Source organism: Haliotis asinina, chromosome 12, assembly GCF_037392515.1.
Source record: "Haliotis asinina isolate JCU_RB_2024 chromosome 12, JCU_Hal_asi_v2, whole genome shotgun sequence".
Taxonomy (NCBI): domain Eukaryota; kingdom Metazoa; phylum Mollusca; class Gastropoda; order Lepetellida; family Haliotidae; genus Haliotis; species Haliotis asinina.
In genome coordinates, this window is record NC_090291.1 from 32,566,800 (window position 1) to 32,585,198 (window position 18,399).

The following is an 18,399-nucleotide window of genomic DNA, read 5'->3' on the forward strand; positions in this document are numbered from 1 at the left end:
GTCAGGACAGTGTTTGAATGGGGTATCCATGGGCTAGCATTATCTGCATGCATAAGTATTGAACATCACTGTGCACTAATAATCTTGAATGCCTTAATAAGTTTCACCTTACCTCACCTCATCTCACCAGAATATTTTACACACTGCCTGCCTAATTTCGATTCTGTTAATCCATTGTCCAGGACAAGGAACAAGGACCACATAGTGTCCCCTTTCACTATGGATTATAATAAACACACATCTACTTTACTCAGGAAAAAACATTCATGAAGAGCATGTGGTATGTTCACGATAACAAGCACTATTTCTCTTCTTGAGACCTTGCAACTCTTTTTCTGATAATTCTCGCTTAAACTTGTAACCCTGATATGTTATTTGATGTTTAACACGATTGTTGTGCAATATTGCAGCAAAATGGAATCAGTCTGTAAATAATCAAGTCTGGACCACACAATCCAATGATCAACATAATGAGCATCAATCTATGTAATTGGGATACAACGTGTCAACCGAGTCAGCTACCTTACTACCAGATCCTCTTATCCACCTCTTACGACAAGCATGAGCTGCTGAGGACTAATTCTAACCTGGATCTTCTTGTGTAAATCCTGATATGGACATTTGACCTTAAGTCTTAGGTATAACAAAAGAGCGCATTACCCACCAGGCTAGATATCCTGCATATGGACAACTATTTATGAATTTAAAGGGCATGTGGTGAAAATTATTTCCCTCTGATTGTTAAAGCTTTCAATGTCATATTATGACTGGCATCCTAAAAACGTTATCAATTATTCATGCCGCTGTCATAAATGCCCATAACATCAAAAAGATTGTTGTGTTTCATTGTAACAAAAACATCCTGGCCCTTTGATCCATGCTGATTAAAAGCAGCTGGATGCACACTGGTACTCATTAGTCAATGAGCTGGGTTTAACACCACTTTGAACATTCTTAATGTCATTATCATGCCACGTCTGCTTAATGTGGAAGAAATGTGAAATCCAAAGGGATTCAGATCAAGATTTACACTTTGGTAAAACCCATGAGTATCCATGAATCTGAGGTTTGAAAATCTGAAGCAGCAACTTATATTTTTGTTTCACGGTAGGTCTTGAATTACCAGACCCATGAAGGTCCAGGGTAGAATAGGCCTTCAGCAACCCATGCTTGCCATTATAGGTGACTATGCTAGTCGTAAGAGGCGACTAACAGGATTGGGTGGTCGGGTTCGCTGACTTGGTTGACACATGTCATCGGTTCCCAATTGCGCAGATCAATGCTCATATTGTTGATCACTGGATTGTCTGGTCCAGATTTGATTATTTACGGACCGCCGCCATATAGCTGGAATATTGCTGAGTGCGGCGTAAAATTAAACTCACTCACTCACTCAGAATAACCTATTGATTAAATAATATTCTACATACGCATGTTGTTATATACATTATGTGCTGACTGACCACTTGTATGAACATGGGATGCGGCCTACATTCTCCATGAAAAACTATCTATCAACGCCATGGACAGTACCAAATCTGGAGATTTTACAAGAACTTCAGTCAATTTGCTGCCACTTACAAACACCACTAGTGCCTGTAGACAAACTACTAGCAGCCAAACAACTAGGTGCTGTTACAACATGGAGATAAAGTAGACTAACCTCTGGAGTCCAATGGAGAAAGGATATGCGGTTACACAGACACAGTCATTACTACAGCAGTCATCAGAGTGCAACATCGCAGCTAAAGATATGTTTCAAATAGTGATCGCCATTAATGATGAGGCGTACTCCATCACATTCTCCTAAAGTGCTGTAGACAGAACACTGACTGACTGGTACATGTACTCAGCTGCATTCCCACGTGAGGATACCAGGTCAGAATTGCTTTTCCGGAAACTAAGTCTGTCATTACGGGTGAATTAATGTATCAGGCGATCATTAGTTGGTTTGCTGTTTGACGCTGAACTCAGCAATATTCCAGGTATAGGCCAGTGGTCTGAAAATAATCCACTCTGGACCAGACAATCCAGTGTTCAACAGCATGAGCATCAATCTACGCAGCTGGGATATGATGACATGACTCAACTAAGTCAGCGAGTCTGACCACCTGATCCTGATAGCAGCCTCTTCTGACTAGCATGGGTTACACAAGACCAATTCTAACATGGATCTTCATGGATGCTACCAAGCAATCAGGCCCAGGGATTTGGAAAGGTATACAATGTTGCTTATAATATCAATCATTGTTTTGTTTGAACCAGGCTCCAGATTGTCAGCAGAGTGCTTGAGTTTCTGTGAGAAATATCAAGCAAAACCAAATGAAGTCATGAAGAGCTGGGAGCAGACATACAAGACTATCCTGATTAAAGAGAACTCTTGTTTCTCCAAATGGTCGCAAAAATAGCTATATAATAAGCCAAACAGGAAGCGATTAAGATGTGACCGTTGCTTATGAGGGTAAATGAATGACAATAAATTCTGAAGTCACCAATAATATCAGATTGAACCACTGCCAACACGCACAATGGTTAATGACCACAGTATGGTCACAACGTCAGTGACCAACACTTGCTCAATGTGACATCACACAATAGCCCACGCGCACACAGAGTGTATAAAGGGCTGCACAGCCAATGCAGAATGGTCTGATGAGTTCACTTAGAACAAAACCGGTCACCCCCCTGCTACTAAACTAAGTGCCTATCCTACTCCGACGGGACCCACCGTCAGTTTTACACCAATAATATCAACAGACCAGTGGCTGAAAACATTAGTACTGATCCATGTGATCACAATTAAGTCACGGATGCAGACTAACTCACTAACTAACTCCCTTGAAGGTATTAGAATAGACCGTTCCTTGGAAAGTAGTGGTGTTCCAATTATCGAAAATCCATCGAAAGAAGGATTAAAAATAATTCTTAATTGCAAACAACACATTTTTGATTAATTGGAATTTTGTTGTTTTAGTATTACACGCTCAAATTAAGTAAGCTCTCCATGAAATTTGACAAATATTCACAAACAAACATACGCTCAACAGCCTGAAGCTATGTGCATTGTATTCAGTTTCATATACATCACTATGGTAAATATTACTGTCACCTATAAGAATGTACATTGTACGTCTATTGTGAACATAATGATATATACTGATAAAAAGTTTAAATAAACAGAATCATTACATTACAATAATCAGAAAAAAAAACTGGGGAAAACCCTTAAGATTGGTGATTACTTTGAAAATGTATATAATTATCAAAATAATAATCAAAATTAGATTTGATTTCGATTCCAAGTCCGATTCCCAACACTATTGGTAACTCAAACTTTCCCCATGAAGTTCTAGGTTTGAACTGTTTTCCAGCTATATAAGCTTTTCCCATGCGAAGAGCTGAGTTTAGATTTGGTCCTCTACAACCTAACACTTGTCTCTTGTGAAGAGTCAAAATCTGAACTGGTCTTCATCATCCCATGGTTGAGATTTAAAGTAGTATTGAGGTTTGCTGAACTGGTCCATGCATGTCACTGTGTCCCAGCTGTAAAAGTTGATGCTCATGATGTCAGTCAATGGACAGACTCGTCTAGACTTTGATTACTTACAGACTACCGCCATATACCTCACTATTACAACATGAAACAATAAACTATCAAAAATAACCAAAGTACCATGGAAAACAAAGTTCTTTGGACTGTCAACATCTTCCTTGCAATGTGTGCAACGTTTCGGCTTTGGTACTAACATCGTTTTCAAGCAAGCATCACCGTCTTGAAAAGTTGGTTTTCCTTGATTTTTACTACTTCTAAAATGCCTCTCAAAATACTGAAAACAAAATATCACTGTCAGTTGGATATGATGATGAGGTGCAGTCCTCTAGAAGAACATTGAAGGCTAGACATACAAGCTAATTATGAAATGACACTGATGTAAGACTACAACCAAGCAATATAATGTCATCCTCAGTTATCTCCATTTATTTAAACAAATGCCAAGGATTCATTCAGCCCCACAGCTCATTGAAAAGTGACATAACCACATCAATTGCTCTGAACTCGATCCGATCCCAGGGAATAGTTAGATTACACGTCTGTTTTCAGAATCATTAACTAACTACATCATTGATGGCAACTGGATCATGACTATTTATTCCTAAATGTAATAGAATATGCACCACTGGATAATGATGGACCACCAAAAGTTGGAGTTCACCATATTTTGTCATTGTAAACATGGTTGTCAATGAGCATTACTATAAAGATGCCATTATCGTTCCTGGTTATTGATATATAACATATTTGAATTCGGAACTGCCCATTCTTTTCATTTTTGAGATACAGAAATCAGACATATATTCATGGAAAGAAAAAGGGACCACATGAAAGTACATGACTTCCTATATTTATTTCCAGAATTTCAGTCACAGTCACAGTGCATTATACGTACTTTGAATATAGGAACATTTGTACTTTCATGTGTTCCCTTATTTGTTCCCATGAGTATATTTTCTCTGATTGTCATTCTAGAAGTTAAGGACATGAAGAATGGGGACTATTTTTATTGATATTTTTTATTCTGTACATACATTCAATGGTTAACAATGACATCAGAATCTACGAGGGGAAGTCAATAAGTTCATAGAAGTGGGTGCTGATATATCCTTGGTGATGTTGTCATTGGTGTCATTATTGAGTTGATTCATCTGTGACTCTGTATACTGATACCCAACCTTCCTCGAGCATTTACTTGAGAGTTAGAGCCTTTAAAAGACGATTACCCTGCACAAATCATGGAAACCTCCAAAACTGAGTTTCGTGCAGTTATCAAGTTTCTCACTAAAGAAGGTGTGAATGCAACCGAAATCCACAAACGCATGATCAATGTGTATGGCGAGGAAGCCCCTCAATATTCCACTGTGGCAAAATGGTCAGCTGAGTTTAAGCGAGGTCGCAGCTCCTTGGAAGATGACCCACGGTCAGGAAGACCTTCTGAAGCCATTACAGAAGATACAATTGCCCGGATCCAACGCTTAATTATGTCCGATCGGAGAATAAAGGTGGACGAGATAGCTTCAGAGTGTGGCATTTCACATGGAAGTGTTTGCACAGTGATCCATGAACACCTGCACATGTCCAAGGTATCCGCAAGATGGGTCCCTCGTAACCTAAATGCACATGATCGTCACCAGAGAGTTGAATCCAGTCGTGAGCTGTTGGACATCTACAACGCTGATCCTGATAACTTTCATGCTCGTCTGGTTACTGGGGATGAAACCTGGATTCATCACTGGGATCCCGAAACCAAACAAGAATCCATGCAGTGGAAGCACAAGCATTCTCCTGCACCCAAGAAGTTCAAAACACAACCTTCTGCTGGCAAGATCATGGCAACCGTTTTCTGGGATTCAAAGGGTGTGATTCTCATAGACTATAAACCACCTAAAACTACGATCACAGGGGCTTACTATGCTGACTTGTTGAAAAGATTGAGAGCGGCCATCAAAGAGAAGAGGCGTGGGAAGTTGACAGCTGGAGTCATGCTTCTCCACGACAATGCACCAGTCCACAAGAGCCGTGTTGCACAAGCTTCTCTTCAACAATGTGGCTTCGAACAACTAAACCATCCCCCATACAGTCCAGATCTGGCCCCCAGCGACTACTATCTGTTTCGCAATTTGAAATCTCACTTGCGTGGAACAAGATTTGCCAATGATGATGACCTCAAGGCAACAACAGAGGCGTGGCTGAGGGACCAATCTGAAGACTTCTATTTCAAGGGCATAGACAGTCTCAAAGACAAATGGGCAAAATACATCGAGGTTCAGGGAGACTATATTGAAAAATAAAACCAATATCACAACCATTGTGTTCTGTTTTATATCGAGTTCTATGAACATATTGACTTCCCCTCGTATGTCAAAATGCTGCTTGTACAGAACAAAGAAGTTGTATATCCCATAAAAAGTGTCCTGATTCTTCATGAGTATACCTGTCTGAATGCTTTGAACACTCAAATTTTGAGTGATTGCATGAGGTAGAATCAAGGTTGTGTCAGCAATGTTTCAGCCATCCTGCACCAAGATTAAGGTAATTTTACACATATACACAAATACATAATTACACAAAGTTACACTTAAACTTAGACACACACAGGATGATTGGAACTTTGACTCCTTAAATATTCATGCTTACAGATTATCTATAAACATAAAGTCAGAACCAGACAATCCTATGATAATCAATGCCATCTGACCACATGCAACCAAGTCTCGAAGACCACCAGATCAGCATGGCCATACAGCCAGCATACATTGCTGGGCATCTTTTCCACTAACACAGAATCCTGTACATGCAAGGTAACAGATAACAGATGACACTGGTCACCAGCTGGACAGTGCAGAAGCAGTGAGTGAGTATGATTTTAGACCACTTTTAGCAATATTCCAGCAATATCACAGTGGGGTTACCAAAAATGGCCTTCACACACATGTGGGGAATCAAACATGGGTCTTCAGCAGTACTGCATCACTGAAGTCAATGCTTTGACTTAACTGAATGAAGTAAATCGAACTGTAAAAGCAAAGTAAATATTTCCGTTGTTTTGATTTGACCTGAAATGAAGCAACGTTCTTTTGCATGACATTGACAATCTTCATATTCTTGACGAAAAAAACAAATTCTCCTGAGTACTAAATTGCCCTTCTTGTAGTTATTTAAGAATCAGCAAAGTGTTTTCTGAAATGCACTTGACAAGCCTTGAAGGCCATATAATCATCCACACCCACACAACCTCCACAGAGACAAGAAGAACAACCTGCAGATGGAAACCAGATTGACAACAAAAGAACAGAAAAGTTGTTGCCAGAACATTGCACGATTCTCCAGATGGTCACAAGAACTGTGCCACAAGCGGTTACAAAACATATACACAGATAACAGATATCGGCCTCTGTTTCTGTTAGTTTAATGTTGTTTAATACCACACTCAGCATGTTATTTCAGTAATATGGTGTAAACATTTGAGTCTGGACACATTCCAGTAATCAGCAATAATTGTAATGAACACAAATCTGCTTGTCTGAGAGTAAAATCCTAGAAGGATCCACTTTTCTCATTAAGAAACATTACAACTTACATGCAGATATTTTTCACAGACAGGTTAAAGCAAACTTGCAGCCCTGATAATGACTGTTTGTTTGTTTGTTGTTTAATGAAGCACAGTAATAGTCTGTAAATAATTGAGTCTAGACAAGACAATCCAGTGATCAAATTCACAATGATCGATCTGCACAGGTGAGACCTGATCACATGTCTCAACCAAGCCACCCAATCCTGTTAGTCACCTCTTATGACAAGCATGCACTACTGCAGGCAAATATCCTAACCTGAACCTTCACAGGTCCTTACAATAAAGACTGACAGAGGGCATTTCTAAAGTGGGAATGTAAAGTCTGGGACACAATGACATGTGTCAACCATGTCAGCGAGCCTGACCACCCGATCCCGGATGTCACCTATTATGCATTACTCAGACGATCAATTTAAACCAGGATATAACAGTTTGTTATAACCAACATTTGTTACATGCATTTTGAAGATACAAATGACCAGAGTACTGAGGAGTTAGTTATATCTGTCATTCTGTTACACATGTAAACATAATTCACTGTACAAAGCAAGAAGAGTTTGTCTCTCTTGTACATCAGTACATTAGAGAACACTCACGAAGAGTCGCAGGTAAACACGCTGATGTTGGGACCAAGTTCTCACTGGGAGTCCATGATTGCTGCATCCTGTTTTGAAGACACATATAGCATTGCCAATCTCTTGCTGCTTCGTTACTTTAAATAGTTATCTTGAAACGACACAGCTTAATCAATTTCAGTGCACAGAGCAGCAGACAGAGTTTTCTCTGTGTGTTTGTGAAAGAAAAAATGCTTTAATGATCTTACAAATGTCTTCTTTTAGGAACAAGGAAAAAATAAATCTTTGGTACTTATGAGTGAATGAGTTTTAGTAGTATTCCAGGTAAATGGCACTGGTCTGTAAATAATCAAACCTGGGTCAGACAATCCAGTGATTAACAACAAGAGCACGATCTAGACAATTTGGATACAGTAATCATGAACTAGGAAACAAGGGAAAATATAATATTAATAACCATTAACAGCTAGGAAACAAAAGAAAACCTAGTCTAAGTTCAGAGAAACAAGTGGTCAATATAAGCAACATCCCATGCTGTCACATGCAATCAACCATTTTATTGAGTCTGACCTATTATGCCACCTTATAGGACAAGCAGGGTGTGTGTTCCTCTGCAAAGAGCTCAGGTATTATGCAACATTCATTTGAATTCCTGAGAGTTTCTCGGCCTTTACATCTATTTTCAAAGACACCCCCCCTCCCTACCACCACCCTCTCTGTGTGTCCCTTTTAGTCTTTCCAAATGATTGTGATTAAGATATTCAAGCTGGCCCTGTTCACAATATATTGAGATCTGACACTAGTGTGAACTTTCAGTATTTAGTTCAAACACTTGGCATCACATATGTATACATGAAAACATTATAATAAGTTATGTCCCCATGAATATACCAGATTATGTGTTTCTGGGAATTGCCAAGTTAACAAATCAAACAAAATGGAAATGAGAGTCTGGAACATAGCAAAACCAATTTGCTTGAGGTTGACAGATAATATGCCGAAACACAAAAATGGCTGCATTTGTATCATTTTTTCTATGTGAGTCAGACTAGTTTTTGACAGACCCTCGTAAGACCTGTCTTCTTTTGGGTTTTTAAAACAAACTGACACACACACTCACTCATTCACTCACACGCCCACTCAGGACAAGCAACAAAGTTTTAGTTACTTATTTTAATCCACGACCCATCAAAGTATTTCAAACCCAGATAGCATTTAAAGGTTAGAAAGAAGGAAGACTCTTTTTCCAATCATTACCCACACAAAAGTATTTTTGTTCCCAAAAATCAAATCAGCTTGTCATTTAGATCTTACAATCAATAAAAATCAACCCCAAAGCAATTAATTTTCTATTTCAATTAGAATGAAAACCATAATGAAAGACCTAGTTCCTTGTTTTTCAGAACAAGCCTAGGGAGTGAAAACAGCTTTGTGCTCGTCTGTTATTATAAATCTGATCTAATATCATAAATCTAGGCACTGGAAGCACACATCAGTCCGAAGGTTCAAACAATTCCATAATGTTTAAAAGGGTCCTCTGTGTCATGTAGTTCGGTGAGTTAGATCCAACCATTGTTCAACAAAGAGCTGCATTCAAACACTGCTGTGAGAGCTCTCTGCTGTGATGTAGACAGAAAAAGCCTATGACACAGTGAAGCAAATTATTAGAAAAACCAACGAAGCATAGAGTCCGAAAACGACAATACATTATATGAAAGCTTGCTGAAGGTAAAATCAATCCTTGCTTTTTCACAGAAATAGGCTCATCTGAAGATTCCTAGAATTGTGTTGCGGGGAAAAAACTTAATGGAGAAAAACGGAAGATTTTTCATACTGGCTTTTTCACAAGACAACCCACTTCCAGTACGGAGAGCGATTTCGCAGATGGATCAGCCAAAATGCTTGACAAAATAAAAGAGCTTTCCTAACACAGAATTAATTCTCCCCATGTCGGGCATCAATCAAAGACGTCAATAGACAACACTGATCAATTACCATCACACTGAAATGGACGCTGTAGGGAATCAATGGACAGGCAAAAGATTGGCATAAAACTGACGAAGATGACGAGCGGTCAGTTGGAGCAGTTTATCACAATGTTAAAACAGCATCTATCAACTCTAGGATCAATACACCAATAGACACCCACCTAGAAGATACTTGTAATGGCTGGAAGCTTAAATCTCTTAACTTTGTTTCGTTGCAAGTTTTGTATTTTTCCACTAATCAAAGTAAAATTATGACAAATTATTGCCAATGTTCTTTCGTGAAGATTTTTTGTGGGATCTTTAAAATATTTTCTATTGGGATATGTTTGGCAAAGATTCTTCATGGCATTGACGCATTTCGGGTTCCTAATTAACAAATAGTTTAATGGTGTGGAATAAGTGGTTGAGTGGTAGAGTGGTAGAGTGGTACAGAGGTTGAGTGGTTGAGTGGTTGAGTGAATGGTTATGTGAAGAGGCGGGTGCATGAATGACTGGTTGAATGGATGGTTGAGTGAGTGGTTGAGTGAGTGGTTAAGTGTTAGAGAGGTTGAGTGGTTGAGTGAATGGTTATGTGAATAAGCGGTTGTCCAATACTATCACACTTGCAATGAGTATATGAGCCTATAACCAGCAGACTGTTTTAGCCCACACTGTCAGCACCTCATTAGCATAATCACAGCTTATCCTGAACGTCTGAACCAGACACAATAAAAGAACAACAAGTACAAGTCTTTCAGCATCTTTTGGTATGACACCATGGGGAATAGAAGCACCGAACTTCACTCTCCATCACAGGGACGATAAGATGGCACACAATCAACAATGTCTGATATATCTGCCCCCAGTCCTCCTATCAATAGGCACTTCTCAAAGGTTCAGGATACTGTTTTTCTCTCAGAAGATACATGTCTGCAAACAGAACAAACCTTGACCACACAGTGTCAATGAAGGTTGCATAGGTCCCTGAGGCAATCAGATGAAGGAAATTCATTTCATTTCATTTCTTCACCATCACCCAGCAGCATTGCTACCAAGAATCACCAAGGGAGACAACTCTGATCAACCATTTGAAGTGAGGTGTCAAAGCAGGGTTTGAATATTGTTTTACACATTTAGCAATATCACAGCAGTTCAGATCATAAACTGTACCAATGTTGAAAATCAAAATCAGGCATGAAAAGCGCATGCATCATATGTTGTACCAATGTTGATAATCGAACTAAGGCATTTCAAGAGACAAGTGCCTATTTCACCACCAAGTTAACAGTGGGTGAATATTGTTTCATGCTTTTAGCAATATTTCGGCAATATCAATGCAGTTCACAACATAAATTGTACAATATTGAAAATCCAACTAAGGCATATTAAGTGACAAGCACATGCTTAAACCACAAAACTAACAAACTCCATCCAACCCCTATTTCTCACAAGACTTGAGTTATCCTTGAGGCTAAACAGGGAATTACTGTCACACTTGTGAGATGTCACATTCTTCCAAAAGTTCTATTAACACTTCACAACAGCATGTTTACTTCAAATTGAAATCAGTAATTGAAAATTAGTTCTCATGGAAACAGTATTCAAATGGTAGCTTAAACAAGGTAAGTCAATAAAACTGAAAAACTACCCTGAAAGAAACATTGATTCAAGAATGTATTTCCCTGTGGCAATTTTTCATTGACACAGCCATAATAACTATGGAAAGATTGTCTGTAAATCCTCGGTAAACAGTCAACATTGTGTACACTGCTTCACATAAGGCACTTAAAATTAAAGCTATAACGATTTCTTGCCAGTTTTACTCACTGTGAAAAAACACTAGCTTAATAGAATCATCGACGGATCAAACACTCTGCTGGCAATGTAATTATGCTGAATAAATTTCCTTGAACAAAATACATGAGGATGGAGGATTGGTTAATTTTCTTTGCTTGTGAAGAAAACGAGCGAAAAACGAAAATTTTATACCGCCAATTGCCATCTTGAAAACTGCCGCTCTCAGTAATATGTCATGGCAGCATGAAAGGCACCAGGAGTTGTTAACTCGTTTTTGTTGGAACCCTTTAATCCCCCAAAAGTTAGAATGAAAAGACAACGCATCTTGATATTCACAAGTCTATAACCCTGTCAATCACTGAAGCTATGTGTTGCCAATCTCCATTGCAGTAGCTGCATTATGGAAAACTTAGAGGAACTTGTGAATAGGAGAACTTTCTGATCTTTGTACAGATAATGGTAGTGTTCATGTAGGTTCGTGATTGATGGGCCAAATCCCCTTTCACTTGGCTGAGATTCACAAACTTCAATCTGGTGGGCTTACAGTGCCAGTAGAAGAGTTGCCACGATAAACGATCACTTCAAGTTTTTTCACCCTGGTCGATGTTGAACTAGCACGGTGGGTTCTTTTGAGGCCCATTCAAACCTCTCATCAAGCTCTCAACATTTTAGACGCTCCTCATTGGCTACCTTAAGCTGCTATTACAGTTTTCCTTCACAAAAGAGTTCTAACAAGGGAAGGTATCTTTTTGGACAATATGAATAACCTTTTCAAATGAAGGCTCGAATTTGTGTGCGTTAAATATTTGACGAAAAGCCAGGCCTCTTGAACTGAATTTTACAGCGTTTCAAGCTATTTATCTTCTACTTTCCTCAAATTTTGAACATCAGAAAAATGTTCCCATAAAAAATACCACATGCATCAACTAGTTCGTCAAAGAGTTTAGAATCTCCATTTTTTCTTTCTCAGAAATTTTCTAATTACTCAAGGTTGACATGTTTGACAATCTTGATTTAGGAATGACCATATCTTGTAGGTATTACTTAAAACATTTTCACGTTGCACCACTATGACAGTCAACCTGCCAAGCTTATGATAGACCCACATCAATGGCCTAAAACAAGGGATGGTAATGCTATACACTAGCAGTTAACAAGTATTTCAAGAGGGGGATCCAAATTCATTGAAATTGCATCTCTTTCAGCAAAGTGGTGATTTGTGATGGGTTCAATATGATTATAAACTCATTTTCTGCTTATTCCGCTCATTAAGAATTCAAATTGATAACAACGACCTTGGTCAAGTTTTTTGGTGGCCCTGGAAATTGATTTTAATCTACGCATCAATATTAAACATGTTATCGGGTCAATCAATAATCAAAATTAATCATTGAGCCTAATTTGCACATACTGACACTTGATGACCAAGTAAGCCCTTGAGCTTTCTGTTGAAGGCTTGTGAAACTGCCATGATGGAATAAAATGAAACAAGAAATACTGTAAAATGTATGAATAACAATAAAAATTATAAAAAAAGGAAATACTGGTATATGTTTGTTCAAGAATGATTGGTTGACGGTAATTACAACAATATTTCCCAGTAAGAGATGTCCAATATTTCCCCACTCAAAGCTGTTACAAATATTTTCCAGTTGCTATTTGTATACTATTTCCTATTAAAATACTACTGTCAAGCCGTACAACAAATACCATTCCTATGTTATTCCCAATTACCACTGTCCAAATACTATTTTCCAGCCAACTGCTGTCATAGATATGCTATTCCCACTTAAAAACTGTTAAAAATATTTTTCAGCTGCCTTACATATACTATTTCCATTAGAACTTTCAAAATACTACTGTCCAGCTAACTGGTTGCACTGCTCTGTTGTTCCCAATGTACAGTGTCAAAGTACTATTTTCCAGCCAACTCCTGTCACACATAAACTATCCCCTCACAACACCCGCTAAATATGTTTTCTAGTTGCCATACATATACTGTTTTCAAAAAAGACTGTTGAACTGCTGTCACACATATACTATTCCCTCACAACACCCACTAAATATGTTTTCTAGTTGCCATATATATGTACTGTTTTCAAAAAAGCCTGTTGAACTGCTGTCACACATATACTATTCCCTCAGAACACCTGTTAAATATGTTTTCTAGTTGCCATACATATACTGTTTTCAAAAAAGACTGCTGAAATACTATTGTCCAGGCAACTGGTACTTTTCCTATGTTATTCCCACAAAACACTAGTAAAATATAATCCAGGATGTCTTTGAATACATAAAGGGACACTGATGTGGAGCGAATAATGTTTCTCGCCAAGGGTCTAATTACAAAACCATGCTGCAAATTGGTCAGCATCCGCTCCCTCGACCGTGACAGACAAAGGAGGCCAGATGCCCATGCCATTATTTAAAAATATCCAAGGTATCCCTTGTCTGATTGTAACAAAATATCCTAGCAGTGTGTTTTTTTCTGATGCCTGGATGGTATAATGACTGATCGAATTTGATCCTACTTCCGTGTTTTTTACCTCGATATGTAATCATGTCATGTGAAAATATGATGTCTACAGGCAAGCCATTTGTTTCATATAAGTCCAAAAGATTGCAAAGCTGTATATTGAGATAGTTTTGAGGGTTGGCCCAGCTGTCATAGCAAAAATCATAAATTTTGGTAACTCTGGTAGCTACCCTGGTTTATTTTTTATGATAATAAAAACACACATGTATAGTTGATTTATTAGAATTCGTAAACTAAAAACAACGACTTTGCCATTGGTAGAGAAATCTGAAAATTTTCTTACGTCAAAAAACTGATTACCTCTATTTATCCAAGTACACAGCAAATACCTGTATGTATTTCTTATGTAACAACAAAGTTCCGTTGGTATCCTCAACACAGTTTCAACCCATAAGTGTTTTCAGGCTGCATGCGACACAGAGATTACATCTTCCTTGCTGTAACTCGTGTTTGATGGTATAAACCTACACATGTTATTTGTCATCATTCACTTGATGGTCAGTTAGTGAATTTATAACAGGTTTAATTAGTGGTGACACCATTCAGATTACTCGACAAGGGTTCCCATTTGGCATTACTCCTGTATGGAGTGAATACTCAACATTATAAATTAAGGTCTGTAGTGTATGTTGTGTAATATATGCATGTAAGTGATGCAAGACAGTTTAACAGCTGAGTTACAAAAACAAACATTGATCAAAGGATTAACCGATAACACGCTGATTAATAACTTTTATCTTCTACAGCGGATTTGTCAAAAGGCAGTGTGTGTAGATGTACTAATCTATCCTGACTACACTCTGTCACAAAGTGCGAGTGTGAAAACAACATCCTCCATTCAAAGAATTAACCACCATTGCGTTGATTGACTGATTGCTCATTATTGGTTAACTATGTTAATTAGAGTGGCAGACATAATACAGTTAGTTGCTAGGTGTGCTATCTTGGGTGACCAATGAGAGGTTTATCAGGTTTTCACCAATGTGAAAGACCTGAAATGATGTGTCACTTTTTTCGCAAATTAGACTGTTGTGAGATACACAACATAGAGCAGGATTATTTACCAGGTGCAGATGAATGGAATATCATTCCTTTATTTGGACATTGATGGAATTACATTCCTGAACAAGGTATTAGCCTGACATTGTTGCTATAACATTAGTCTGTTTCAAATTCATTATTTGCATATTGTTTTAATTTATTTGTTGTAGCATTCAGCACTAAATGACTTCACCTTAGTTGATCTGTCTATAATTAAACTCTCAATGGCACATACAGGCTGAGCAGCAGAGGTCATGAACCAGTCACGAATTCTGGGATATCATCTGGGTACTCACGGGAGAAAAACAAAAACAAAAGGAACAACCAGTCCACAGAAATTGCTCTGCAGCAGTGCCCCTTTAAATCTAACCCAATCAAACCTAGGGCTGAAAGGATGAGCATCAATGAAATTATTAGTGTAAAATGAAACAATCAGACAGGTCAAACACTGCAAGCACTTGATCTTCAAACTAATTAGACAGCTTTTACAACAAACACATGATCGAGGCAACTATTCAACCTTCAGTGTAAAGACTGTTAGCAGTAATACAACATACTGAAGCCGTAGATTTCTGTGTAAGGGACCCCTGTGACCTAGACTGTCTCAAGACCTTGAAAGATGAGCTCTTATTCACTTTGCTTCTTTCAACCGACAAAAGATTGATTGAGTTGATATTGGTTGCTAGACCATTGAAAAGAAGGGAACTTCTGAACACAATTCCACATGATTAAATACAATATTCAGAATTGCTTGGAAAAAAGTCAAGTTTAACAAGAAAAACTTTCAGTGCTTAATTCTACTGAAGAAAGCATGTTTGGGAGAGATAAAAGCAAAGCAAAAGAAATAGTGTCTATCTTAAAAACACCTTGAAGGAGAAATGAAACAGGCGCACAAGGAACTGCCCAATGGGAATCTGACAGCCACATAGAGGTGACCTTGATACATTGTATCCAGAAAACTAGTTAATGCCAACCCAAAGTCCTTGTGAAGAAAGGTGAGGAAGAGTGATGGTTTTAACTCTATATTGCTAACAGATACCACATAACATGGCCATGTGGGGAATCAAACCCAGGACTTTGGTGTGAAGGGTGAACACTCTATGCACAAGGCTTTATTTGTTGTAGCATGGGTGTAATGTCAGAAGCAGGGGCAAACTTTCAGGTGAAAATATCTTTTCTTCACAGCACTAAAACTAACACAGGAGCTGACAGATGATCAAGAAAAAGAATCTTTGATTTAAGACTGCTTTGTATAGTATTTCAACTTTATCTACAAGGCTGACTATTGAGGTGGGAAGGTGGGGATTGGGGGGATCTGGAAACAACTATTCCGATAGCGAGAGTCTGTTGCAACCAACAGCTGCACTATTTTTTTCTCCTCGAAGTGTCTCTTCTGATGTTATTTCACAAGTAAACTTATAGTTTATATGAAATATATAAACACAAGTTGAAGAAGTTTCGGTCTCTTTCAATACCTCACAAGACACTTGAAACCCAGATCAAGTAAACAGTTAAACTTATTGCTATTCACAATTTCAAACTCTGAGTTGCATGGCATGTTTGTTTAAAAGGACACAGGGGCAGATAACTCTAAATCAAAGTGATCCAATTAGGCACTAAATGTATTTTGCACCACCCATTTATCAACAGAAGTCAAATACTAAACTACTGATGGCCACACATACTACTGATGCATCAATAGTTTTCCATTTTTTTCCATGTCCAACTGCTATGACTGACTCAACAAATGCAATTCATCGATACTTTGATGCTTCGTTATAGCACTAACATCTAGGCATGTCATCTTGATGTGGGGGGCAATCCCCCAATGATGAAAGACCAGCAATATTCCAGGTAGTCTGTAAATAATCGTGTCTGAACCAGACAATCCAGTGATCAACAACAAGAGCATCCATTTGTGCAGTTGGGATATGATGACATGTCAGCCATGATCATAGCCAGCTAGACCACCTGATCTCATCAGTTGCCTCTAACGGCAAGTATCAGTTGCTGAATTTTAGTCAAGGATGGTTCTGGTGTTCACTATCTGTAAAAGTAAATTGACTCTAATGTACTGTGTAATCACTTTTGCACATGCTATCTGTGGCTCTAGGTGTGAAAAGGGCAAAATGAACATTTGACTTGTAAAGTTATTTCTTTACAGAGCTATAAAGATAACTAAAACATTGGTGCAGGCAGGTCATGGAAACAAAGAACATGTTCTTAAAATACCCAGCCAGTGTTCAATAAAAGTAGAATTATGTCCCTCTTCAAACAGTCAACGGATACGGTGTTGTCAAACCTAGAAACATCATCAGGACGAACCACAACAAAAGATTAACATCTGACACTTGCTTTGAGTAATTTGTCCCACGTTGAAGGGATCCTAAGGCTGAGTTAATGTTTTATTTAGTTTGTGCTATACAGGTCTTGCTAAAAAAAGAAGCATTTTCCATGACGTCATATCACACTGCCACCCATCCAGTTGGTGCAGATACATTGGCTGTCGTCTCACCAAAGATGGAATAACCCAGTGTCATATTTCAAGTCACGTCTGCTCAATGCTGACATGAATACCTCAAACGTGATTGGCTTCTTCTTTTCCCATCACCTCCTTCCATCACAGACTTGGCATCAGTAACTGTGATGGAGCACTGTAATTTTCTTGAATTCTTATTGTAACACGTTATGATACTGACATACATTTGGAATATTGTTTGTTTCTTTGTTTATGTCTTTGTTTGCCACTGCAATCAGAAATATTCCAGTATTATCACTACCCTTTTCTAATGTCCTGTTAGTGCCCTCTCAGTACAAGAATGGTCTGCTGAAGATAATTTCTGACAAGCACCACCTGATCCTGTGAATACACATGTGCATCTAGGCGGGAAAAAACATCTGACCACTTTTTAAAAAAAATAGTTTCATGACACAATGCTAACATCTCCTGATGTGATACCAGGCATGGTTATTTTTGTTAATCATGTCATTTTCTATTGATCCTCTGAATACAAGGGTTAGAATTAAGAATATGGGCTAGATTGATAACAACATACATTACTCATATTCAAAGAAACTTTGGTCATATTTGAAAAAATCAACTGGGCCCTGCATCTTCCCTAGATAAAGCACGGTGTTGAATATGAAGGAAATACAGTGAACGCTTCTTGAGATATCTCGCTGACAAGCTTAACATGTAGCTAACATGCTGAAATCTTCAAAGTATCGCCGTGACCTTGAAAATCAACTGAGCCCTGCACCTTCCCTAGATAAAGCATGGTGTTAAATATGTACAAAATCCAGTGAACAGTTTTGGAGATATCTTGCTGACAAACGCTAAAGTCCCCTTGCGA

The 18,399-nt window shown here is 38.3% G+C and overlaps 1 protein-coding gene across 3 annotated transcripts in view; it reads right to left on the bottom strand.

The window, feature by feature from the left end:
- LOC137259077 (palmitoyltransferase ZDHHC3-like) overlaps positions 1-18,399 on the bottom strand; it is an 89,657-nt gene that overhangs the window by 34,155 nt on the left and 37,103 nt on the right. The gene's annotated exons all lie outside the window — the stretch shown is intronic.